General features: G+C 40.0%; 1 long non-coding RNA gene and 1 other non-coding gene across 2 annotated transcripts; both read right to left on the bottom strand.

Annotated features, from left to right (window-relative positions):
• Positions 1–1452: 1452 nt before the first annotated feature.
• LOC147578527 (uncharacterized) lies at positions 1453–24678 on the bottom strand. Its single transcript, XR_015255301.1, has 3 exons — positions 24526–24678; positions 9748–9897; positions 1453–1599 (listed from the first exon to the last, which is right to left on the bottom strand). It is a non-coding gene; the product is annotated as an uncharacterized LOC147578527 (long non-coding RNA).
• LOC112849032 (U6 spliceosomal RNA) lies at positions 15250–15356 on the bottom strand. Its single transcript, XR_003222483.2, has one exon. It is a non-coding gene; the product is annotated as a U6 spliceosomal RNA (small nuclear RNA).
• Positions 24679–26161: the final 1483 nt, after the last annotated feature.

Here is a 26161-nt window from a genome sequence, read left to right as displayed (position 1 = left end):
GAGAGGGAGACACAGAATCCGAAACAGGCTCCAGGCTCTGAGCTGTCAGCACAGAGCCCGACGCGGGGCTTGAACTCACGAACCGCGAGATCATGACCTGAGCTGAAGTCGGACGCTTAACTGACTGAGCCACCCAGGCGCCCCTAGTTTTTTTTTAACAAAAAATTTTTTTTGGACTTACAGAAAAGTTGCAGATAGTATAGAGAGTTCCCATATGCCTTTTACTCAGTTTCTCCTATTGTTAGCATCTCACAGAACCATGGTACATTTGTCAAAATCAAGAAACCAACATCTGAACCTTACTGTTAACTAAGTTCTAAACTTTATTTAAATTTCTTAAGTTTTTCCACTAATGTTTTTCTGTTCCAGGATGCAATTCAGGATCCTATATCACAGTTAGTTGCCCTATCTCCTTAGTCTTCTTTGGTTTGTGCAGTGTCTCAGACTCTCCTGATTTTCAGGACCCAGATACTTTTCAAAGAGCACTGGTGAGGTATTTTGCAGAATATACCTGTGTTTAGGTGTGTCTAATGTTTTTCTCATGATTAGACTGGGCTTGTAGGTTTGGGGGAGGAATGCCATAGAGGCGAGGTGCCCTTTTCATTATACCAGCAGTTCATGCCAGTAATATGACTCATTACTGTTGATGTTACCCTTGATCACTTTGTTAAGGCGCTGTCCGACTTAATAGTAAAATTACTATTTTTCCCTTTCCCCTGGAAACAAGTCACTAAATCTAGCTCATCCTCAAGTTTCACCTCCTGGAGGAGAGTATCCAAAGATACACGTTGGAATTCTTCTGTAAGAAATTTTGCCTCTTCTCTCCTATTTATTTAATCATTATATTTACATCAGTATGGACTCACATATACTTATTTTGTACTTTATCATCTAGTACTTCATTATCCAATACTGATAGGAATGCAGAATGATGTATTTTGTTGTTCAAATGGTTGCAGCTCTGCCCCCCGAGACCACTTTCAGTTCAGCTTCGGTGTCCCTTTGGCAGGCTCGCCTGTTTTTTGTATGTGATGAAATACACATAACATAAAGTCTACCGTCTTAACCATTTCTAAGTGTACTGCTCAGTGATATTAAGTACATTCATATTGTTGTGCAAACACACAACAAATTGAGTATTTCTGTACTTTCTGGTATGGCAAAATGCTCCAGTCTTATCTTGTATTTTTTCTGTTTTAGCCCTAGAATCAGCCCATTCCTCCAAGTCCAGCTTCCCTTAATTGGAGAATGATATTTAAAAACCAAGATCCGGGGGCGCCTGGGTGGCGCAGTCGGTTAAGCGTCCGACTTCAGCCAGGTCACGATCTCGCGGTCCATGAGTTCGAGCCCCGCGTCAGGCTCTGGGCTGATGGCTCAGAGCTGGAGCCTGTTTCCGATTCTGTGTCTCCCTCTCTCTCTGCCCCTCCCCCGTTCATGCTTTGTCTCTCTCTGTCCCAAAAATAAAAATAAACGCTGAAAAAAAATTTTTTTTAAATAAAAATAAATAAAAAATAAATAAATAAAAACCAAGATCCGGGCTCGGGGTGTGTTCCTTGCTATTGAAGTGTCACTGCTTCTAGACGTTCTCATCAGACAGAGCTAGGGAACATGAAAATATATTGATCTATAAGTATTTAATATCATTAAGATAATTAAATATCTATAATTATTTCTATGTCTGTCTGTGTCTATATTAAACTGAATATGAGGCCATACCGTCTCTGACTCTAATTGACCCCCACAGGATTCATTTTAGCACTTTCCCTTTGCTTATTTGTAACTTCTTTGTCTGACAGTGAGAGACCTAGCTCTCATTATCTACCATTTTGTACTTATTTTTTCAACTTCACTATACATATGAAATAGTTTCAGAATTGTTAATATTTACTCCTAGAAGAAGCAAATTTATCAACTAGGGTACCATATTTATATAGTTTTCTCTCTTTAGCGTTATGATTTCCAGTCAAAACACCATTTTCCAAAGTCATTTAGGTCAGCTCCATTTTACCCCCCGACCCTCTTCAGTGTGATCTATGAAGATAAATGATATGTATGTCAGATACATACAATCTTCACCTGTACAATAAGTTAGATTCATTAGCTCCAGTCTACATTCCATCCTAGGATTCCCTGACATTATGGTGTGATTTTCTTTTGATTTGCACACATTATAGTTCACTCTTTATGATGTACAGTTCTATAGGTTTTTACAAATGCATGCACCTACCATCCTATTACCATACAGAACATTTCCATCTCCCTAAAAATTTCCTTGGGTGATAAACCACTTCCCCTTCTTTTAACCTCCGGCAACCACTAATCGTTTTTCCAATGTTATAGTTTTGCCTTTCCCAGAATATCATATGAATGGAATTATACATTGCGTAGACCTTTGGTCTGGCTTCGTTCACTTAGCAAAATCCATTTAAGATTCATGCATGCTGTGTGTGTCTGTAGGTCATTCCTTTTTATTACTGAATAGTATCCCATTCTACGGATGTATCCTAATTTGTTTTCCATTTACTTAAAGGGCATCTTGATTCCTTCCAGTTTTTGACAAGTATCAATAAAAGTGCTACAAGCTTTCACATATAGATTTTGTGTGAACATGAATTTTCATGGGTAAATACCTAGGCATGGGTTTGCTGGTAAATACCTAGGCGTGGGTTTGCTGGGTTGTATGGTAGATTTATGTTGAACTTGATAAGAATCTGATACTGTCTTCCAAAGGGTCTGCTTTGCATTCCCACTAGCTATGCATTCCCACTACTTTGCATTCCCACTAGCTATGAACATGCATTCCTATTGTTCTGCATTCTCACCAGCATCTGGTATTGTCAGTTTGGGGATTTTAAACATTCTATTAGTTATGTAGTAGCATCTCGTTATGGTTTAAATTTGCATTTCCCTAATGACAAATGCTATTGAATATCTTTTCATATACTTATATACCATCCGTATATCTTCCTTGGCAAAGCGTCTGTTCATATATTTTGTCCATTTTAAAATTATTTCTTTTCATATTGTTGAGTTTTAAGGGTTCTTTATAAGAATAAAGATCTGGATGTGAATCCCTACCAGAAATGTGACTTACACTCAGGTTTTGGCTTGTCTTTTCATTCCCTTGTCAACCACAGACATTTTTCATTTTTATAAAGTCCAATTTAGCACTTTTTTTTTATGTATCGCACTTTTGGCATTATATCTAAAAACTTATCACCAAACCCGAGGCCACACAAATTTTCTGCTATGTTTTCTAAAAGTTTTATAGTTTTACATTTTACATTTAGGTCTATGATCCATTTTGAGTTACATGAGGTGTATTTTGAGGCCCACTTTTTGTGTGTGTCTGGACATCCAAATGTCCCAGCACGGTATGGTGAAATGACTGTCCTTTCTCCACTGAATTGTCTTGGCACTTTTGTCAAAGAGAATCTCTAGAGCTGGGTATGATCTTTCCAGCAAACAAACTCAGTGCTAAGGCCCTAAATGTAGTAATGCCCTGGCATTTCTTTGAGGTTTCCATCACCTTTATTACCACATGTAGTTTTTAACTAAAACCTCTATTTCTCAAGGTAGCCTGTTTTGTTGTTGTTGTTTGTTTGTTTTGTTTTGCTTTTGTAGGTAAAAGAATTCCCAGGTCCATTTCTTTCATCTGCCTCCTAGCAGTGAGTCTTTCCTGCAACTTTGTGGGTCTCTAATTTTAAGGAACGAGTGCTCAGGTTAATTATTACCTGTGGATCCTTTGAAGATAAAAGGTGCTGGTAAGTAGTGCCAGTGAGTAGTGCAGTTAGAACAATATTGACTTTCTGATACCTGCTTTACTTCCCTGATGGGGTTTTCTTCCTTGATATTGTAGAGAGATGGAAATTTAGGAGTTGTACCGAATTACTCCCTCAGAACGCAGAAGAGGTTGGTGGACTTCTGCATGGCCCTGGGTGATAGAGAGGAATCAATCTTGCCTTCCCAGGCAAATTTATTTCTCCATGCCCCTGCTCTTGATCATGGGACAATGTAAATCATGTCGTTAAAGCACAATGTGGACAGTGGTGTTGGGGTGACTGTTGACAGTCTCTGTGTAAAGATCACAGTGTGTCAGGGGGCTTTCAGGGACTTACAAGGGGTTGATAACACATTATTCCTCATTTCCCCCTGGAAATAACCTAAGGAGATAGGTGTTTCATGTGAAGACAACTTCTTTTTCCCTCATGATACTTAAATCACACATGGGTGAGATAGTCATCCTTAGTCAAATTGCTTTCCAGCTGTGGAGCTGTGAAATCAAACCTGTCATGTGCTTTCAAAATTAATCAAGGATTGGCAAACTTTTTCTGTAAAAGAGCAGATAGCAAATATTTTAGGCTCTGCAGCCCCTGCATCTCTATAGCAATTACTTAACTCTGCCATTGTATACCGTGAAGACAGCAATTAACAATAAGTAAATGAGTGGGTGTGGCTGTGTTCCAATGAAACTTTGTTCACAAAAGCAGCATGCACTGGACTTGGCCCACAGTGGATAGTTTGCTGACCCCTGAACTAGACAAATCAATTTGCCTAGTTAAAAAAAAAGTCTCAGTTTTTATTGGGATCTTGTTAAATTTATAGAGAGAAGTTAAACACCATACATCCAATGATCTCACTCCTAGATAGTTACAGAAGATGAATGCCTAGACAAAATGTTCATACAAAACCTAAACACAAATGTTTACAAAAGCTTTATTTATAATCATCAAGACTGGAAACAACCCAGGGGCTCCTGGGTGGCTCAGTCTGTTGAATGCCTGACTTTTGATTTTGGCTCAGGTCATAATCCCAGGGTTGTGGGATGAAGCCTCATGTCAGGCTCTGCATTTAGTGTGGAGTCTGCTTAAGAGTCTCTCTCTCTCTCTCTCTCTCTCTCTCTTCCTCTGCCCCTCTCCCCTGCTTCTGTGCACTTGCTCTCTCTTTAAAAAAAAAAAAAAGACGAAAACAACACAATGTCCATCAACTGATAAATCACTAAACAAATTGTGGTGCATCTAAACAATGGAATATCACTCAGAAATAAAAAGGAACAAACTACTGTTAAAACTGTTAAAACATAATACTCAAAAGTATTATGTTAAGTGAAAGAAGCCAAACATAAAAGCAACATGCTATATAGGGTCTATGTATAGGTCATTCTAGGTAAAGCAAAATTATAGGGACAGAAAACATTAGTCCTTGCCAGGACATGGAAGTGAGGGAAGGGAATTAATTATAATTCCTGATTAAAGTGTCAACTTGGCCACAAGCATACGTATTTCCATCTTATATGAATCTAACTGCACAGGAATATATTTTATAACAGTTGGACTTTTTTGACTGAGACTTATTGTTTTATTAGAAAATTTAAATTCTGAGGCGCCTGGGTGGCGCAGTCGGTTAAGCGTCCGACTTCAGCCAGGTCACGATCTCGCGGTCCGTGAGTTCGAGCCCCACGTCGGGCTCTGGGCTGATGGCTCAGAGCCTGGAGCCTGTTTCCGATTCTGTGTCTCCCTCTCTCTCTGCCCCTCCCCCGTTCATGCTCTGTCTCTCTCTGTCCCAAAAATAAATAAACGTTGAAAAAAAAAATTAAAAAAAAAAAAAAGAAAAAAAAAATTTGAAAAAAAAAAAAAAAGAAAGAAAATTTAAATTCTTGGGGTGCCTGGGTGGCTCAGTCAAAGTGTCTGACTTCAGCTCAGGTCATGATCTCACAGTTCGTGGGTTCAAGCCTCCTGTCGGGCTCTGTGATGACAGCTCAGAACCTGGAGCCTGCTTCAGATTCTGTGTGTGTGTCTCTCTCTCTCTGCTCCTCCCCCACTTGTGCTCTGTCTCTCAAAAAAAAAAAAAAAAAAAAAAAGAACATTAAAAAATTAAAAAAAAATAAAGTAGATAGGAGAAAATCAAGAAACTGTTTATAGAGGACGTAACCATGGTTGTGATTCAAAACAAGCCAAATGTATTTCTATATATAATGGCTCTCTCTATAAGAGGTTGGGTAATGCTTCTGTGACTTCCCAAATCAGGATGAGTTTGGGTGTATGGGTTGGGGAAGGACTTGGGAGAGGTGAATTCCTTTGTGTAATGAGGTGAAGAATTAGAATACTGGGGAAGGGTGGGGAGCAGGAGGAGAGAAGAGATTAACATTGGCATGGGGGACATGTGAATGGGTGGAGGAAGAAGACCTGAGAGCCCTCAGGGCAAAGCACCCTAAAAGGGTCTCCCTCTGACTCTGAGTGCTCTGCATTCAACCAACTAATTGTCTAACCAATCAAGCAGGCTTTGAGGGTCAGAGTTGTCCAAGTAGGGACAGGAGGGTCCACACCCCCAGGGAGTTTGTGTCCCCAGCCAGCACCTTCCAGCATTAGCCAAGGATATCATGTTCCTTAGGACACCCCCACCATTGCCCTACACTCTATTTCTGGGGATGTGTCTCTATCAGTCAGCCAGGAAGTGCTTCTTCAGCCCTATTTTGGAGGAAAATTTCTTTCAATGAGACAGTGCAGTTCAGGTAGAGAAAATAGATGAGTTCTCATGCTAGTATAATCTTTGAAGAGAATATATTATAACCAAGGGCATGTATTCTTTCTAAATATATCTGATTCTTCCAATGAAAGAGTGCGGTCTTCCCTCTGTGCCATGTTAGGGGTATAGGATCAGTATACCCTAGGAGTTTGGGCTTAGAGGAAGGAAGGGGTTAGCTTAAGCTGTGAGTGACTGCTTTGCCTTCTAAAAGGTGACAAGGGGAATGGAGTGAGATTGACAGTGGTTTGCACACCCGTCCCCATCCTGAGGTCTTCATTTGTGCCAGCTCAGCTGTCCTATTTAAAAAACACTGTGTTTTCATAATACATTTACAAAAATATACCAAAATAAAGCAAAACCAAAACAAAATTACTCTAAAAGCATTCAAGGGTTTGTCAAAGTGAAAAACAAACAAACAAACAATAAAGAGTCTACCCTAACAACTTGCTCTTTGATAGGTATGAATGGGAACATTTTCCTAAAATCAATGATACTTGTCTTTTGGAAAGGGTTGCTAATGTCCAGTGGAGTCAGAGCAGGTAGATATTGGGTGAAGGGTGTACCTGAAAGAGGACTTCAACTACCTCCATTCTGACCTCAGTCTGTACTTTCTAAGTGATTAAGTTATTCTTTCCAGCTTATCACTTAACTCAGGCAAAAGACTCCACAGCGAAGCATCCCATATGGGAACCAAAACTACCCCTTAAGCAATAACAACCGACCTGACCTGACCTGATGTGACTGACCCCAAGACAATGATCAACCCGACTTTTACTGCCTACATCTATGTTATGTACCCACTGACCTTTGTCCCACATTTTCTTAATATAAATCTAGAAGATATTTTCAGCACTTTGGAGACCCTCTTTGCGAAGTCTTCCTGGTGCTGGCCTCACTGAAATAAATGCCTGTCTGGTTTCACCACCACTTATCTTGGATCTTGTCAGCAGCAAGTGGCCGAACCTGGTCCATTTGGGACCCTGGAGCCAGGATCTCTTGCACCCCTGTACCCCAGTTACAGATCTATGGAGGTGCTGATGTGGTAGACCCTGGGTTAGCCAGGGCAGGGCCAAGAATAGGGTAAGAGCTGCTTAAGGATCTATTGTGTCTTTGCTGTTAACCTCTCTGGGAACTGAACTTGGAATTCTACAACGAGTTCTCCCCACCAGGTGTGTATCTTGAGGAGGGGAAGCCCCACCCAAGGGAGGCTCTTCCTGGTACATGGCTTGATGACATCACTGCAGGGCAAAGGGATTGCTTGACCACCTCCGGTGGAAATGTTCATGGTGCAGCCACACAGCATCTGGGGGAGAGTGAGGGAAAAGCTGGGGATAGAGGTAATGGTAAAGGAAGAAAAATAATAAATGCATGAAAGGCAAGAATGATCTAGTTGGTGAGGAAGAATAGAAGTGCTCCCATCATCTCTAACCCTAAACACCCCCTGCACACACATACACACAACTTAACTCAGGCTTTCGATCCTTGAGACTGATCAGCACACTGAGATCTCAGTGCAAGTACTTAGCGTTTCTCTTCGATCATAAAGAGAATGTTTGATCATAAAGAAATGTTGTCAGGCCATCAACTTCTTTGGGGAGGGTAACTTTAGTCCCTTCCTTCTAAAGGGGAACAGAATTTGCTGAATTTGATCACTACTGTTTTGTTAGGACTGGCTGTCCCACATGGAAACCCATAAATGCCAGAACCTGGTGATGATGGAGATGACTCACAGGCACCATCTTTGATCTCGATGTTTCCTGCTGAGAAGACCCCTCTTACTGATTCTTTCTTCAGTGAACACTGCTCATCTTTCAAACTGAGCTCAAGCATCACCACAGGAAGCCTTCCTTGACCATCTGACTAAAAATCCTGTTTACTAGATTTTTATATGATAAAAGTGGCACGTGCTTACTTTAAAACGATACAAAGATATATAATTAAAATAATAAAAAGTCCACTAACTCTTACTCTCGAACTCTCCTCCTCTGAGATAACCAATGTTGAGCTGGGTACGTATAGTTCCACTTCTTTCCTCGCCAAATACAAACTGATACACACCTATGTACAAACACTTGCTTGTTCTTTTCCTCCCCCCACTTGCCGCCCCCACACGAAGTCGCATTGTACCAGGACTCTGCAGTTTGCTTTCCCTTTTCCTTTCGTTTAATAATATCGCATAGACATCTTTCTATTTTAATAGCAATGTCGCAGTTCACAATTTGATACTTGTTACAATGCCTGATTTTAATTTTTTAAAAAAACCTGCTGTACTGTCTCAGACTTCTGAAACAAGATGATTGCCAGTGGTATCTTACTTCTGCTTTACATGGATATGTAGTAAACAATTTATTTAATATGATGTTTGTTTTTAGTTTTTGCTAACTAATCTTTATCACGGGTGAGATGGAATCCTGCTCATCCCACTTCAAATTTGTATTAGGAGAAGCTGCAGAATTTTTTCAAGTGACTTTTTGACATATTTCCATTTTACCCATGACTTTTCTATGTAACTTATGTTTCTAAGTTTAAAAAAGTTTTTTAATGTTTTTAAGTCTTTTTTTTAATTAAAAAAAATTTTTTTTAATTTTTATGCATTTTGCATTCTTGGAATAAACCTTTGTGGTCGTGGTATCATTTTGTGACTTTATCGCTGAATTACATTTGCAATACACTATTTTACTTGTTTAGAAAATTTAAATCTATATAACTGAAATTGCTCTGTAGGTTTTTTCTATTTATTAAGCTCTGTGCCTCTCTAGCATCCTAGTCATAACTCTATCATAGTACTTATTACATTGATGAAAACTATGTATCTAATTGTCTATGCATCAACAACCAGAGAGTGGGGAGGAGGTCATATTCAGCTTTCTGTCCTTTGGGCCAAGCACAATGCCTAGGGCATGGTAGAAGCTTGAGGCATCTGTGTTGAATGAAGGAATGAAAAGCTTTTAGAAATATTTTCCTTTAATTTTAATACTGTTTGTAGTTTGCCATATGCTATCTTTAGATTTCTTTTGTTCCAATGCCAGTAATGTCCATGTTTCTATCCTCACTAGTTCCCTTGCAGAAATACCATCACCGAATACAACACTGCACTTAAAAGGAATAAACTAGGGCCACGTGTATCAGCACGGATAGATCTCAAAAGTATAAGGCTAAACAAAAAAAGCAAGGATATGTATAGCATGACACTATTTAGAGTTTTAAAAATGCAAACAATACCATGCGCTTGTGCTGGTTGTGTACTGTTGGCTCTCAACCCCACCGCGAGCCTTTCTGGGAACTCTTCTGGATTGCAAGGGGTCGGCAACCTGTCAACCACATGTCACAGGCTCCGGTTAGGTTTTGCCAGGGCAAAGCACTGGCAGGAGACTAAAAAACAGAAGAAAGGGAGAAGTCACTTTTCTGTCTGTGCAGGTTGTGTGTTTCCAGCAAAGGCAGCACCAGCAAAAGGAGGAGGTGACTGAAAACGGGCATTTCAGTAGTATCAGGGGCTATGTTAGCAGCAGTGCCAACCTGTACCAACCCAACGAGAAGGAAACCAAGTGAATAGCTACTCTGATCCCATTCTCCTCTTCCCCTCCACCTCTCACCAGCACTTCCCACAGGCCAAAACCAACCGGAAGTCAGAGATCAAGAGAGTACAGTGAGACAGTACAGCTCAGTTTTCGGAGCACAAAGAAACATGGAGAGCGGATCTGGGGGTGGGGGGCAAGTGGATGAAACTAAACGTTATCCCATATGCTTCTCCAGCCCTTTCTATACCTTTGTAATTCTCACTATTAAATCTCCCTTTGTGTGCAACACATAGAGTGGTTTCTATTTTCCTGACTGGAAAGTAACTGATTTAGTCTAGTTTAGGGATACCAACATATACAGCAAAGGAAAAATAACTTGCATAGGAATAATAAACTCCATGTTCAAGATAATAGTTACTTCTCAATGGAAGAAAACAGAATGGAATTGGGGACAAATACACAGGCAGCATCCTGTGTATCTGAAATATTTAATTTCTTAAGCTGGAAGTGGAAACTATGGATATTTTTAATGTTATTCTGTTTGTTATATTATTCTCTATTTTTTATATGCCAGAACTATTTAGCCATCCTAATGATTACATATGTGTGTGTATATATATGAATAAGCCGATAAATAAACAAATGAAAACACCTGACTCTGAATTCTGACTCTGTCATTTAATAGTTATTTGAACTGAGGTAAGTTAAGCTACTTAAGTCTCTTGAGTCTCTTTGCATGCTCATCCATAAGGCTAAGAACATACCTTACGAGACTATTGTGATGATAAGTGGAAGAATATATGTAAACAGGCCCTAGCACAGTGCCTAATACAGGACAAGCCCTTAGCAGATCATAGTTTCCTTCTTCCTGAACTTTCAGGAAGAATAAGGCCTTGATTTTGATAAACTTTTATTTATTTATTTATTTATTTTAATTTTTTTAACGTTTATTTATTTTTGAGACAGAGAGAGACAGAGCATGAACGGGGGAGGGTCAGAGAGAGGGAGACACAGAATCTGAAACAGGCTCCAGGCTCTGAGCTGTCAGCACAGAGCCCGACGCGGGGCCCGAACTCACGGATCGCGAGATCATGACCTGAGCTGAAGTCAGTCGTTCAAACAACTGAGCCACCCAGGTGCCCCGATAAACTTTTAATTTCAATAAGTGTGCTATGTCTCAAGGAGGTGTTTTCTTTCTTTTCTTTCTTTTTCAAAGCCTTTCATGTTCCTTCTCTGATCATAAGAGAGGTGGTTGTCCAATGTAGAAAATTTGAAAAATACATAAACATATAGGGATGAAAATAAAAATGCACTGTAGTTCTGCTCCTCATAAACTGTTATAACTGTATACAAGTATTCAAATTAGAATAATACTATATAGTTCTGTGACATGGTTCTTTTTTTTTTTTTTAGCTTGTATATTTCTATTTTTATTGAGAACTTTTAACAACTTTCTTGTTTTGGGGGAGGCAGTGCCATCTAATTGACGGAACGAGGGGGGTGGGTATAGAATTTGACAGTTGTTACCAGTTGGCTGGTGACCTTTAGCAACTCACCTACTGATTTTATGTGAGGGCAGAGGAATTTCACAAAAAGAAGAGATGAGGTGTGATATTTAAGGCCTTAAAGCCTTAGTCTACCTGTTTTATAGCTTTCATTTTTACAAAGAATTTGAATATATCAGTATAGCTTATTTCTTTTTTTAAGGCGGAAGAAAAATACAAGGAGAAAAAAGTCAGTAGTATGAACTTAAGAACAATCCAGGCAAAAGCTGAAAATTATCAACTGTTATCATCTTAACTTTGAGTTATCCCAACACTTTAAAAAAATCTTCGGTTTGGTTTTCTTTCCTAATAAGGATTACTAGTAACATTAACCATTTATTATTTGGGAGATCATAAAAATTTAAGGTAAATACAATCTATTTTCTTTAGCTGGAAAAGAAATTGCTTGATAACAAATGAATTTACACAACAGTATCATTAAATACGGAGACTTTAAAGAGACAAATAATATATTGAACTATTTTGGAAAGTACACACAGGACAAACACATATTTTATCTGTATATATTCTAATGGCTACGTTTTAAGAAATTTTAAACATTCTGCCATTTATTTCACTGACCTATTGTTGACAGTGGCTGATGAAATTTTCATTTTTTGCATGTATTGCTTGCTGGGTTTCCTTCATCACAAGCTCTATCTTTGTCTTTTCTTTTTTTTTATTTTCTTTTTTATTTTTTAAAATTTACATCCCAATTAGTTAGCATATAGTGCAACAATGATTTCAGGAGTAGGTTCCTTAGTGCCCCTTACCCATTTAGCCCATCCGCCCTCCCACAACCCCTCCCATAACCCTCGGTTTGTTCTCCATATTTATGAGTCTCTTCTGTTTTGTCCCCCTCCCTGTTTTTATATTATTTTTGCTTCCCTTCCCTTATGTTCATCTGTTTTGTCTCTTAAAGTCCTCATATGAGTGAAGCCATATGATTTTTGTCTTTCTCTAATTTCACTTAGCATAATACCCTCCAGTTCCATCCATGTAGTTGCAAATGGCAAGATTTCATTCTTTTTGATTGCCAAGTAATACTCCATTGTATACATAGACCACATCTTCTTTATCTATTCATCCATCAGTGGACATTTGGGCTCTTTCCATACTTTGGCTATTGTTGATAGTGCTGCTATAAACATGGGGGTGCATGTGTCCCTTCGAAACAGCACACCTGTATCTCTTGGATAAATGCCTAGTAGTGCAATTGCTGGGTCGTAGGGTAGTTCTATTTTTAGTTTTTTGAGGAACCTCCATACTGTTTTCCAGAGTGGCTGCACCAGCTTGCATTCCCATGTGACATGGTTCTTTAACTTCACAAGATAAACATTTTCCTGTATCAAATATTTTATGATGTCACTTCTGCTGGCTGTGTAATATTCAAGGGGTTGGGATGTTTAGATTTTTCTAATATTTCACTAATATAATTAATTGTGCAATGAACTTCCTTGTTGATAAACCTTTCCCACATTTCTCACTATTTCCTTGGACAAGATACTTGTGGAAATCCTGGTCAAATTGTATGTGCACTTGATGACATCTTATGGGCTATGGCTATCTTGTTTTCCAGAAAGACTGTAAAGAAAGTAAGAAAGATTGTACCAATTTATACTGCCTCTAGCAATGCTGGAGAGCACTACTTTTCCACATCAGGAAGATACTTTTAAAAAGAGAAGTTGGAACAGACATGGACTTACCAGTGGAATCTACAGCAATAATTCCAACTGGCTTAATGTTTAAAGAATACCAGCAAAGTGCCATAACTATACAGAGGAAAGGACTTCCACGGGCCACTGAAATCTAATTTTAACAGGTTGCCACGCAGAGGGATTCCAGTCGAAGTTTTAAGTGTCAATTGCTATCTGGAATCAACTATAAACATGGACACCAGTTGGATGTGATTTGGGAACCAGCTAACCTGTGGATTTTCTAAATCCAGACCTGCTAGTGATACAGTTGGGAAATAATGCAGAACAAGACAAGCACTCTACTCCTGGCCAAGGCCTGCGACTTCGATTTCCTGTGTCTCGAATGTTCACCTCTAACCTTTCCCCTGCCTCCAGTTTGAAGGGCCTGAGACCCACTCTGAAGTGGTTAAATCAGAAAAAAAGGAAGATAGCAAAAAGCATCAGCTAATAAGAGCTTCCACTCTTTGTTAATTAATTTCTGCAACTCTAACCCTCTGGCATCTGCCAGCTTCACTCTGTATTGCAGCCAATGAATTTCAAAAATAATTAAAGTTAATGAACTGCTCTTTGTGATAGGACCCTGAAAACTTAACAGCCATAATTAGTAGGAAGTGCAAAGTGGGGAAAGCGTCACTTGCTGATAAACAGAATTTCCTCATCTTGTTGATACAAGAGTCCTGGCCATATGTGAAAGTGATGCTCTATTGAGTCAAAGGAGATGTATGACTGGGTTTACAAATTGAAAGTAAATGAAGGACAAGTACTGATCTTGAAAATGATCTCCCTAGGCTAAAATCAGACCCCTCTCCCAACATTCCACAATTATTGTATCAAAATGTCAGTAAGAATTCATGATAAAGTGTCCAGCAACCTTAGAGGGTCAGTCATCCCAGCCAAAGTAGGGCATCGAACTTTCCATCCTTTAGTAACCAAAACAAACAGGAAAATTAATGAGTGCTGAGAAGTCAAACACTAAATTGATGGTAGCTCTCTGAATTCAGTTTGGGAAGGATTTTTCAGTGTGAATTTCTTGAAAGCAAATGCAAATAAAGAGTCTGGAAATAGTGGGAATAGCTCCGTGGCTGGAAGGAAGTGACACATCTGAGCAGGTGGAACTTCACCTAGATGTGGGGTTTCCCAAGGGATTATACACATGCCTGCATTCTACTGTAAGGCGATTTTATTTATTTATTTTTAAAGATTTTACTGTTAAGTGATCTCTACATCCAGCGTGGGGCTTGAACTCACAACCCCAAGAGCAAGAGTTGCATGCTCCACCAACTGAACCAGCCAGGCTCCCCAGTAAGATGACTTTACATGGCAAATGGTCAAACATGTTTTTTCAGCTTAATAGTTACAGATTAATTGTAATTCATATTTAAACCATTCAACTAGCACGGCAAAACCTTCATTTCACAAGTGAACTTTTTCTTTCAAAATGAACACATTTAGGGGCCCCTGGGTGGCTCAGTTGGTTAAGCAGCCGGCTCTTGCTTTTGGCTCAGGTCATGATCTTACACAGTTTCATGAGTTCGAGCCTTGCATCAGGCTCTGTGCTGACAGAGCCTGCTTGAAGTTCTTCCTCTCTGCCCCTCCCCCCACTTGTGCTCTCTCAAAATTGATAAGCTTAGAAAAATAAAATCATTAAAAAAATGTATCTCAGTTGAAAAAAATGAGATGAGTTTAAAAACTAAATATGAATGCAGGTAGAATTTGGTTCTGCCAAAATTTGAAAGTCTGGAATGCTGTGGGAAATTTCAAGGTAGCTACTTTATAATCTTCTTTCTTGAGCTTTAAGATGTACCTGTCATCAAATCTAAGGATATCTCAAGTATAAAATGAACCGTTATGAAGAAACAAGAAAATGCTGCCAACTAACTTGCGGCCCATGTGCTCTGAGCACTTAGAATTTTATTTTATGTGTAACGAAAGCTCACTTTTAGACTTACTTGTCATTATTGTTTTTTACAGCTGGAACGCTTCACGAATTTGCGTGTCGTCCTTGCGCAGGGGCCGTGCTCATCTTCTCTGTATCGTTTCAATTTTAGTGTATGTGCTGCCGAAGCGAGCGCAGCCATCATTTCTTTTTTAGTCACATATTACAGCGGTGTTTCTGTGCCTTCCTGTATGTGTAGTAGGTTTTCATTTAGTCCATGTCACATTATGATCATTTTGAAGATGTTTTAACAATAAACCTCAAGTCCTGTGGTACTGACAATGCACATAACTCAAGGGAAGTGACAGCCAAGCACCTATGACCACATTTTTGTACACAGAGGCAATGGCGCTGGCAATGCGTCTTTGCTGCACCTGATTTCAGAGGAATAAAAAGGCGCGAAAAAATGTGCGTCTTAGAATAGGTAACATGCACTAACACCTTCTTCAAGGTGCTCCTTAAAGGTCCCAGGGGATTGTTTCCTTTCTTGGGTCCGGGCTTTTTCCAGGAGCAGAGATCACCAACAGAGGTGAGGTAATTCAGAAAGCCTTAGAGGAAATAATGAGTTGGATGTCAGAACGCTGGGATACTTCCTACTATCTTGTGCTGCATGGGGTCCTAACTCAGTCAATAGCCAGGCTGGCACAACTAGGCGACTTCATGCAACAAATCATCACTCAATTGTGATGAATGTGTCAAATTCCCAATTAATTCAAGGGTAGAGCTTATGTAGTTTTCACCTCTGTGGCTTCATCACCCACCATGCATTGTACAATATAGGTAATAGATGAAAGACGGTTGACAAGACTGCTAGTTGTAGACAATTCATAATTCCTCAGTGAAATAATAATGATCTTTCAGTAGTGATATCCTCTAATAACTGTTCACTGTGAGTAGAATTGTGAGAACTTATGATGAGCCGAAGCATTGTTCTAATTGCTTTACATTTCTTCAATTCTTTTGCTTTTTCTTCAATTTTTTTGTTTTTATTTATTTTTAAAATTTTTTGTAATTTTTTTTTGAAAGAGACAGAGACAGAGTGTGAGTGGGGGTGGGGCCGAGAGAGAGGGAGACACAGAATCCGAAGCAGGCTCCAGGCCCTGAGCGGTCAGCACAGAGCCCGATGCCGGGCTCGAACTCACGAGCCGTGAGATCGTGACCTGAGCTGAAGTCGGATGCTTCACCGACTGAGCCACCCAGGCACCCCTAACTGCCTCACATTTCTTAATTAATGTACTACCTAACAATCCCCAAATTAGATACTATTATTATCTTGATTGTACATATGAGGAAGCTGAGGCACAGAGTCATCCGTTAACTTGCTCAGTTGTGGCATTTCAGAGCTAGATTTGAACTCAGGCAATTTGGCTTAGCATTCATGCACTTAACCATTATACTTTATTGCCTCTGCCATATAATGCTTTACAACTGTAATAAAAGAATAAAAGCAAATAGAATTCTCTAAACCTGCAGATACTTAGTAAATGTATAAAGTAAACCATGCTCTCTGGATTCTCCATAAACACTTATTTATTGATCGTTCAGAGAATGAGGCAGTAAGAAGTACTCCACGCCATGTTAAAATTAACGATAACAAAACCCATGCCATCAGCGAATGCACTGAAAAAGGATGGAAGACTGATCTTAAGACTGTGACCATGAAGTTAAGGCAAAATGTCAAACCAAGGCAAAAAGTTTTGGGCTCTCCAAAAAGCACCTATAGTGGATACACTAACTCAGCATGTAAAAATCCTCACATGTGCCAGCCGAGGGTAAAGTTCAGGCCTCCTTTTGACCACACAAGCCCTGAGACAGTATTTGGAATTTAGTGAGCTACAGCAATGAATTACCTCGAACTGAAATCAGATATGACGAAGTCTCGTCATTGGTTGAATCCCGGCAGACTGTGGTGAATACTGTGTTAGGGAAGTTAATTAAACCCAGAAATTGAATTTTTCTTTTTTAAAGAAATGGCCATTGGGTGTTAATCAGCTATAAAGAAGAAAGCAGAAAGCCAAGGGGATCCGTAAAAGAGCTTTGCCCTGTAAGCACAGTTGCCTCACCTCTGACCTCCATAACTGGCAAAGAATTTGGCTCTGGCAATATTCTTTGTGAAGCGAGCAGCTTGAATCACTGCCACCAGCCAATGAGTTTTCTCTACTCCAAATGAATTCTCCTGAACCACTGAAACTAAGGTCTATGTTCCTGAATGGCTATTATTTGGAAGATTTCTAGAGATACTGCAAAATCTACTCCTGACCCCCACCCCCTTGCCTGGAAGCTGCAAGTCGTGGTATTTAGCCTCTGCTCCAATGGAACAAAACTCACAGAGAGGAAAAACTGGCTGGGCAAGTGATACACCCAGGGTGAAAATGGGAACTGCCTCAAAAAATTATGAAGACACACCCAAAATGAGCAAGTAATAAAGAAGGAGGGACTTATTTACTGTGCTACCTCTTACCTTTGAGAGAATCCACATGGCTGAAGTCCTGATTTTTTATTGCACCAGGGTGTGATATTTTGGGGACAGGCAAGGAAGAGCAGCTGAATTCTACCGAGTCTGAAATCTTCTCTGAGTCAACTATAGTGAATTACTGACCAGCTACCACAGGGTCATATTCAGAAGTTTCCATTTCTCTCATGTCAATAGTCTGGAGATCTTCACAAAATATTGTAATGTACATTTACTGTAAAAACTGATAGACGTTCCACTACCATTGCTAGTCCCATCCACTACTACTCAAAACAGTCTGTTAATAGTTTGCCTTTTGTGAAAACATATTCCCATACGGTGAGTTGGCTGACCAAGCATTCTAGCACTTTCCCAGCCCCAAGAAAACCATTTAAGGCATTATTGCAAATCGTCATGTCATCTCCAGGTCCTGTCTAGTCACAAGGTTCTATCAAAACAACATATCACTTGGAGAAGTATTCAACTCATCCATTCAGATCCCATCCCATTTAGTGTTCTGACTACGCATTCTGTTTCAAATGAAATAAATACTCCCTAGTCTGCTGCTGAATGCTAAAAATGGAATCCTTTTGAAGAAACAAAAAACAAATAGTTATATAGGTAACAATATTATTTTAGTTTATTTTTAAATGTTTGTTTGAGAGAGCATGCACAAGCGGGAGTGGGAGAGGGAGAGAGAGACTCCCAAGCAGGCTCTGTACTGCCAGTGCAGAGCCTGATGTGGGGCCTGATCTCACAAACCATAAGATCATGACCTGAATCAAAATTCAGAGTTGGATGCTTAACAGACTGAGCCACCCAGGCGCCCCTGTAGTGTATTAATTTATTTTGGCAAGTGCAGTTCCTGGCTCATTGTAAATACTCAAATATTTATCAAATAACTAAAGCATAAATATGTGGTGGATATTGAATGCAGCTGGACATTTTGTGTACCTCCTCCTCCCCATCTATCACTCATTGTGTCCTAGTCACTTTTTCTACGTGATGGCTCCTGGACTGCTCTGAATCGCCCTGTGTCCTGACCCTACTGTGACAACCAAGGTTTAGGTAGTCACCTAAGGGTTCCTTCCTTTCCCTCACATCCACAGGGGTACCGATTTGACATCTCCCTCCTCTGTGTGCCTGCAGCATGTTACCTAGGGGCTGAGAGTGCCGGGGGCCATGTGGGAGCACATGGGTTTGCTTGTCTTCCTTGGGGACTCCCTCCCTCTTCGCCCATTCACCTGTCATGTCTCATCCATCTTCTATGGTAAGGTGGCAGCAGCTATGCCTATACAAGAGACCCCAGACATAGTCCTGACAGAAAAAAAGTGGACATAGGACACAGATCGTTTTCTAGGGAAAATACACAAATCTCCAAGAAAAATACACAGAAAGAACAAATCCCACTTTTTGCCAAAGAATGCAAAATTAAAAGGAATAGGATATACCTATCAGAAAGACAAGCAATAAAAGGAATGAGAGAGAGGATGGGGAAAGGCATTCTTTCGTTTGGGGAAAGTAAATTCATACAACTTACTCAAGGACGACTTGGAACATGTATAAAATCCTCAAAAGGGTAGTGTCAAACTCAGGAACTTCATTTCTAGGAATTATCTGAAGGAAAAAGACATTACACGAGATGTGCAGTTGACCCTTGAACAATACAGGTTTAAACTGCATGGATCCACTTACATGTGGGTTTTTTTTCAATAAATACAATACTATAAATGTACTTTCTAGCCCTTACAATTTCCTTAATAACACTTTTCCTCTAGCTTACTTTATTGTAAGAATACAACATCTAGTACATATAATACAAATATGTGTTAATCAACAGTCTACATTACCAGTAGGCTTCCAGTCAACAGCAGGCTATTAGTAATTAAGTTTTAGGGGGCCAAAAACAATATGTGGATTTTGAGCAAGGAGTTGATGCCCCTAACTCCTGCATTATTCAGGGTCAACTATACATACATGGATTTCAATACAGCAATATTTACAATAGCAAAAAACAGAAGTTTAGTTAAACAAATTGTGCTACATTCTGAGAATTGTGTGATCATTAACATGATGATGTGTGTGTTTGTGTGTGTGTGTATATATATATATAATGTTTTGTATATTGTGTTCAGTGAAAAAGCAGACCACGGAACAGGTGATTGGATGTGATATTTTTGCAAAAAGATTTCTAGCATGTTTATGCTTATTTAAAAGTCTGTAGGAGGGGCACCTAAGTGGCTCAGTTGGTTAAGCATCCAACTTCAGCTCAGGTCATGGTCTTGTGGTTCACAAGTTCAAGCCCTGCGTCAGGCTCTGTGCTGACAGCTCAGAGCCTGGAGCCTGCTTCGGATTCTGTGTCTCCTTCTCTTTCTGCCCCTTCCCTGCTCATGCTCTGTCTCTTTCTCTCTCTCTCTCAAAAATAAATTAAAAACATTAAAAAAAATTTTTTTTAAGTATGTAGGAAAAAATATAAAATACGAACAGTGGTGAGAATATGGAAATTTACATTTTAACCTTTCTGCTAATATACATTTGTGCTTTTGGCAAAGTATGTGTTTTATTTCAGCAATAAAAAATAATTGCTCATGCGGAGCAAAATGTTTTCATTTTTCTATTCCTAATAAGAAAACCCACAAAATTACTGAAAGCTGAAAGTGTTAATACTTTAACCACTTATTTTACAAATAAGTGGACTGAGGCCCTGAGAAATTAACTGACTTGCCCAAAGGTGTCATCCCGGGCCACTTCAAGGTGAGGGACAGAGTCAGAATCTGAACCCAGAGCAGTTCATTGCTCCTCCTAAAGCAACACGGTATTTCTGAAGAGGACTCAAGCACAGAAGTGTTACCAGGAGGGCTGAGTGGCAGCCCAGTCTGTGGGCACAAGCAGTCACTGGCTCTCAGTAGATCTTGAAAATGGCCCAGAACACAGCCTGCTGAATAGCTGGAAGAAAACTTTCAGAGCATGAAAAATGTTCCACCAGTCTGGCTGACAAGCTGTATTTTCCCATTTGGTAGGTGAAATCTCCAGAAAATGCCATATTATAAAGAGCTCCTTTCTCTGAGGTGTGAATGATGTCTTTCATGAGGAAGGCTCTAAGGCGATAAACTGGATGCCAAGAATAATTAAGCAAGCCCCACGGCCAGGAGAAGACTAAATGCATGAGTCTCCATTCGGTGCAGGTTGTATCAAATGGACAGATCAGCTGATATCAGTTAAAGAAAAGAGTAATTAAAGATTCTTACACTGCCCTTGCCAGAAGGTTAGCTCTTAAGGTGACGCCGAGAGACCTCACTACTTCAGTCAGTACTGGGATCTGAGTAACACTCTGAATGGAGTCCTGCATCTTTACATCTATATAGGGGGCAATTAGCCCGCTTGCAGTGGAGCTTTTAGACAGCAGTTGCTCCCCTGGTGCCTTCACTCAGCCTCCCTTAGGCTTCCTCCAGGAAGGTGGACCAAAATCCAATAAGATTTAAAATCATTTTCTTCTGGTCAGGAAAGGGCGATACTACCATCTTCAAGCTGGTTAGCACAATGTTTTCAGTTCAGTAACACCCTCAGTTACTGAGCTGATCTGGCTACTACATATTTTTCCTGAACTGGTTTTATGTACTTTTTCTTTGAATGGATCTCTACTCCTTGCTTTCCATGGGGCCCTGGGCTAAGAAGGCTCAAGAGCTTACCAAAATGTGAATCTATTAGTGGACTAGATTGGGCTGCATATAACAGAAGAATGCATAGTATCTGCCTAAGATGGAGAACAGTTTCTGGTCTGGAATAGACCCTCTATTTTTTATTTGCTATATTCATCAAAGTGGCTTCTATTCTCAATGCCATCTCATGATCCAATATAACTGAGAGAGCTCCATCCATTTCAACCCATTCCAGGCAGCAGAAAGGATGAAGAACAGAAATTACATGAAAATAAGTTCTAGTGGAACCTTGCTAGCCTTGTCTTCTTGAGGTGACTTTGACCCTACGTTCTCTGATCCAGAATGTATTTCTCTGGCATTTTAACTTTTAAAAGACAGACATGTCCCTCACTTCCCATTTCTGACACCTTACTCTAGTCCTGAAATACTACAATGAGAATTATCTTAGAAGAAATGATCACCTTTTGCCTCTCTCTAGGTTGCAGGCCAGGATTCCTCCAACTTGTCCTAATGCATCTCAAACGGCCCAGAACTGTCAGTGCAAAATAAACCATCCCTAAAGAAGTAGAATGTTATTCCTCCTCTCTCCACTTTTCATGAAGTCCTGATTTCACTGAAAAAGCCCATTAGAGGTGGACAGGTAAACTTACTTTTCCCCATACTTAACATAATAAACAACTTCCTCATATTTAATCTAAATCCCTCAAATACAAGTCAAACCAATTTTATGTTTTCTCTACCTTGAAAATGGAGGCCACTTAGCCACCTTATACCTAAATCTTAGAAATAAGATAAGATTTTAGTTAATAGGTGAGATATGTGGATTTAGATTTCTACTTTTTGGGGAGAGGATTGCAAGGAATTATGGTATTTTAAAAATACTATTTAACAAGCTAGAAAACACGTTGGAAATAGATCTATAATGAAAACAGATCTATAAGCACTGTACTCCCATGGATTAAAAACTCGTGCAAACATTTGAAGATATCATGGTCCACTCTTGTAGTTATGACTTATAGAAAGGAATAGATTGCCTGCTTCCAGGTCATGCTAATACAACTTCTCTAGGAATCAGTGATAGATATTCCATGCCTGGTCTGGTTTATCTGTGATAAGAATTTAGTATACTGGAAAATTTATGCACCTAAGATTTTAATTAAAAATAGAATTGTGAGGAGCAAAAAAACAAAACAAAACAAAAAAAAAAGTGGGAGGAACTGTGCCATAATGAAAAAGAGTATGATTTTTAGAGCCAAAGAGCCATGTATTCAAATCCTAGTTTGGCCACCTAATGGCTGTATAGTTCTGAGCAAGTCACTTAGTTTTTCTGAGCCTCAGTTTCTTCATCTGCCTAATGGTGTCAATCATAACTGTCCTGCAGGTGTGGGGAAAAGTCTGGGAAGGATATTGCACTAAGGTGACGGAATGCAAATGGCTTACTCCATAAATGTTTCTAGATTCTTAAACTAGGGACATGATAGGCTTCACGAGGACTGGGCAGTGTTTTCTTAGGGACAAGCTGGTCAAATCAAGAATATTTCAGGGGCACCTTGGTGGTTCATTCGGTTAAGCATCCGACTTCGGCTCAGGTCACGATCTTGCAGTCTGTGAGTTCGAGCCCCGCGTTGGGCTCTGAGCTGACAGCTCGGAGCCTAGAGCCTGCTTTGGATTCTGTGTCTCCCTCTCTCTGCCCCTCCCCTGTTCACACTCTGTCTCCCTCTCTCTCTCAAAAATAAATAAACATTAAAAAATATTTTTAAGGGGCGCCTGGGTGGCTCAGTCGGTTAAGCGGCCGACTTCGGCTCAGGTCATGATCTCACGGTCCGTGAGTTTGAGCCCCGTGTCGGGCTCTGTGCTGACAGCTCAGAGCCTGGAGCCTGTTTCAGATTCTGTGTCTCCCTCTCTCTGACCCTCCCCCGTTCATGCTCTGTCTCTCTCTGTCTCAAAAATAAATAAACATTAAAAAAATTAAAAAAAATATTTTTAAGAACATTTTACACTACTGAGGAGGAAATAAAGAAAAGCCAAGATAAAACTGAAAAACAAACTCTGTGAAAGGCATCAGGAACTTCTGTTTCGTTTTGAATTCCTTCATCAAGGGGAATTCCCTTCAGACAGGAAAGAAGGATGGGACAAATTCTGACATCAGGAAAGGAGCTCAATTAGGGGAGAAGAGCTTATTGGGCTCACCCAGTTCAGTGGTTCTCTGTCCCGCTGCACCCAAGGATCATCTGGGGTGCTTACAACTATTGATGCTTGAGCCTCGACCAGAGATTCTGATTCTCTGCACCCTGGGAATTAGATTTTTAAAAACCTCAGTCCTCTTTTCAATGGCTTTTACCTCTGCTGGCACACTAGCATCACCTGGGGGTGCTTAAAAAAGCAATACCCTGCTGATACTCTCTCCCCCCGCCCCCCAAGATGTGGATTCAATTGGCCTGTGAAGGGGCCCAAGCACAGGTAGTTTTAAAGCTGTGATTCTAATGATTCAGGTGATTCTAATGTGCAGCCAGGGTTGAAATCCAGTGACCTAGATGCTCTAAATTAGCTTGAATGACCTAACCTGGATGAGTTCCAGAATACCGAAAACACTTGCAAATGAAATCGCTGAACCCCTTTGCCATCTTTAAGGAAGTGTGAAGAATGTGTTGGAAGAATATTTGGGGTGGTTTTTGAAAGACTCAAGAAGGGCAAATGTGATCCCAATTTTCCAAAAGTCAAAAAAAAAAAAAAAAAAAAGGTACTCTAATCTGTAGTTCTGGCAATTTGGTGTTAAGCCCAGGCAATATTTCTTTTCATTAAAATAGTTTATCAATAGCGATCAATACGAGCTTGCACAGATTCAGCAAGAAAGAGACACATCAAACTACTGTATTTCTTATTTCCACAAAAGTGCCTGACTTTTAGATAAGGGGCATGTATGTATAAACTCATTAAAGGTACAAAGGATAAAGGTCCCCCTTTATGTTCAAAGGCCCCCAGTGGATGCCTGAAACTGTGGATAGTACCGGACCCATATATGCTATGTTTCTTCCTATATATACATGCCTGTGATAAAAAAATAATTTATAAATTAGATACAGTAAAAGATTAACATATCTAATAATAAAATAGAACAATTATAACAATATAGTGTCATAAAGGTTACATGAATGTGATCTCTCTCTCAAAATATCTTATTATACGGTACTCACCCTTGTGGTGATGTGAGTTGATAAGATGCCTATTTGATGAGATGGAGTGAAGTGAATGATGTAGGCATTGTGACATAGCGTTAGGTTGCTATTGACATGACAATACGTCAGGAGAAGGATCATCTGCTTCTGGACTGTGGTTGACTGCCAGTAACTGAAACTGCAAAAAGCAAATCCTCAGATAAATGGGGACTACTATATGTGGCAAAATTGTGTGTGTGTGTGTGTGTGTGTGTGTGTGTGTGTGTGTTGTTAAGGTGAAGAACCAATATCCATGCTTCTCAAACTTGATTGTGCAGTGAATCCCCTGAGCCTCTTGTTAAAATGCAGATTCTGATTCTGGAGGTCTGCAGTGGGGCCCGAGAATCTGCATTTTAACCAGCTTCATGGTGTTGCACAAGTCCACGGGCCACACTGAGTAGCAAGGGTGTAGCCTATGTGACAGTAGTTAGGTGGGTTAGCAAGCAACTGAACAGCTATATCAAAAGAAGATTGGTCAGTGGGTCAATGTCATTCTGGAGGAAGGTTTCTGCACTTGGGATATACTTTTGTTTAAGAATATTAATAGTGGCTTAGACATTTTTTGGCGCTTATCGCATTTTCAGATGACGTAGGAGAGCTGGCTGGGCGCTTATCGCATTTTCAGATGACGTAGGAGAGCTGGCTGGCATGGAGCTGGAAGAGCTAATGACAGAATCAGCATCCAAATAGCTTTCAACAGGGTCCTTTTTCTCTGACCCAGCACGAATAGATGGTTCATGTCACATTCTTTTACAACGTGCTTTCCAATTGGCCATATTACTAACTAGATGAGTGGACTTAGGTAAACCAGTTAACCTCTTGAACTCCTAGGCTCCTCATCTGTAAAATAAATGGGATTATTAGCTGGAATTCTGTTAGCTGCATGTGGCAGGAAACTCACTCAAATTAGTTTAAGGAAAAAAAAACCAAACACATGTATTGGCTTCTTCCAGCACAGTTAAGCCCAATAGGTCAAATTATATTATCAAGATACTCTCTCACTCTCTCTTTCTCTCTCTCCATGTTTTTGGCTACTTGCAGTCTTTGTCATGCCAAGGGAAGAGATTTACTCTCTTTAACAAGATCTAGCTATCAAAGAAAAGACACAGAAGAGTCCTCTGTGGGTCACATACCCACTTCTGCACCAATCACTGAGGCCAGACGGATGGTGTACTAGAATTGATTCAGTTGCTGGTGGCCCAATTCTATGGAAGAAGGTGAGGAAGGAAGTTTCCTGACAGAGGGACAGCTGGGCAGCACCTCCAACTGTGTCTACTTCAGCCTTTCTAGCCATCTTATCAGCCTGTCATGTCGTCCATACCGCCAATAGATTTTCTATAGGGGGTCCTTCCACCACCTAGAGTCTTCTAGAAGTAGATGAGATTTTGGTCACAGGAATTCTGAAAGTCCAGTAGGTCTTGCTACAAAGGCCTCAAGAAAGGACTCGTGAAGCATTTTATGGGGTGCTTTTGGAGACCGTTAAATAAAATGGTTTTGTCATAAAGTGGTTGGAGTTTATCAGTTGAATAAAAGTATAAGAGGGCCATTTCAGCGAGCCGGCTGGTGGAAGTCTTATTAACATTAGAAACAGGAGCCAATACTAGCAGCGAGACAA

This window comes from Puma concolor, chromosome C1 (assembly GCF_028749965.1).
Source record: "Puma concolor isolate L17-30 chromosome C1, mPumCon1.1.hap2, whole genome shotgun sequence".
In the NCBI taxonomy this organism is placed as follows: Eukaryota; Metazoa; Chordata; class Mammalia; order Carnivora; family Felidae; genus Puma; species Puma concolor.
Note: the sequence above shows the minus strand (reverse complement) of the source record. Positions and strands in the feature narration are given on the sequence as shown.